Genomic DNA, 1,556 nt, shown 5'->3' with positions numbered 1-1,556 from the left:
GATCCATTCCAAGCTCCCCTGAATCGATCTCCACACCCCAAGGCCCACACAGGGAAGGACAAATCCCTAAAATAGTAGGAAAACCCCCCACATCGAGGAGCACCCACCTCACCCCAGAGCAATTCCAGCCGTCCCTCGATCCCAGGTCAGAGAAGGAATCCAACGAATCTTCAATCCAAGGAAGCTTCAATCCCCTTTTCTCCTTGTTTTCTTAAATAAACTCCACAAAAATCCCCTGCAGACGCTCCTAAAGTTCCACTTTCAAGCCAGAATTCCAGAGGCCGGGATCGATCAGTCCCTGGGCTGTTCCACTTGCCCGAAACCTCTTGATTCTTCCCCTCCCCCAAAAAACCCACCTACCCTTTTTTCTTTCCTAATTAATAATTTATCGAGGAAAAACCGAGTCCGGGATTCCCCTTAAGTCAGTCCTGTTTTCAGGGACACCATTCCCGAAGGATTTAATTCCCTTGTTCCCGGATTTAACACAGATTCGGGCAATTTTGAGTGAAAAAACCTCAATCAAAAAGTCAAAAAAAACCTCCTTTGAGCGAAGAAGCCCTTTAAATTTCATCCCATTCCTCCTCCCGCGCCGTTAATCCTGGTTTTTTGCCCTCGGGAAGAGCTGAAATCCCGGGAAAACCAGATTGGGAGCGGGAGCCACTCCTGTTAAAAAAGGAAAAATTAAAATAAAAACAAAACAAAACCAAAAAAATCAAACAAAACAACCAACTCAAAAAAAAAAAAAAAAAAAAAAAAAAAAAAAAAAAAAAAAAAAAAAAAAAAAAAAAAAAAAAAAAAAAAAAAAGCTCTGGCTCTGCCCCGCTTTCGGCTGAAATCAACCCAAAATTACAGCAAAAAAGTACCAAAATGGGGAGGGCGGGGGGAGGTCAGGGGGGTCCTCCCGTTAAAGCCTCGGGAGGCCCCGGTTCTCCCCCAAAAGGCCCCGGGGAGGGGCCGTTTCACCCAAAAAAACCCGGTTCTTCCCCAAACGAACCCGCGAAGGCTCTGGTTCTCCCCAAAACGGCCCCGGTGAGGGCTCGATTCTCCCCAGAAAGGCCCCGGGGAGCGCCCGGTTGAGCCCCGGGAAGGCTCCGCGGAAGCCCCGGGGAGGCTCCGGCGGCCTCAGCGGCCCGCGGAGCGGCGCAGAGGGAGCGGTGGGGCCCCCCCTACGGCCCGGTCGAGCCCGCCATGCCCGGGGGCCCCTCCGGCCCCTCACGGCCCCTCAGGGCCGGCCCAGCCCCGGCGCCGCCATCTTGGCCCCGGCCCGCTCCGCTCCCCGCTCGCGGGCGGCTCCGTCGTGACGCCTCATCCGGCGACGAAGCCGCGCCCACGCCCGGGCGGTGGCTTCACCCCTATGGAAAACCACGGGAAAGCGGCGCCATTTTGAGTGAGGGCAAACGGGAGGGCACATCCGACCTACGCCTTGGCGGCTTCAGCGCTATTGATTAACATGGGGGAGACGCCGCCATGTTGGGTAAAGGCAAGCGGGCAAGGCGGTCACGCCCTTGGGACACGTGATGGCGGCGCGGGTGCCATCTTGGAGAAGGGCAGGCGGG

Source organism: Empidonax traillii, unplaced genomic scaffold, assembly GCF_003031625.1.
Source record: "Empidonax traillii isolate 1590-97213 ecotype Southwest subspecies unplaced genomic scaffold, ASM303162v1 scaffold2029:size96749, whole genome shotgun sequence".
NCBI lineage: Eukaryota > Metazoa > Chordata > Aves > Passeriformes > Tyrannidae > Empidonax > Empidonax traillii.
Note: the sequence above shows the minus strand (reverse complement) of the source record.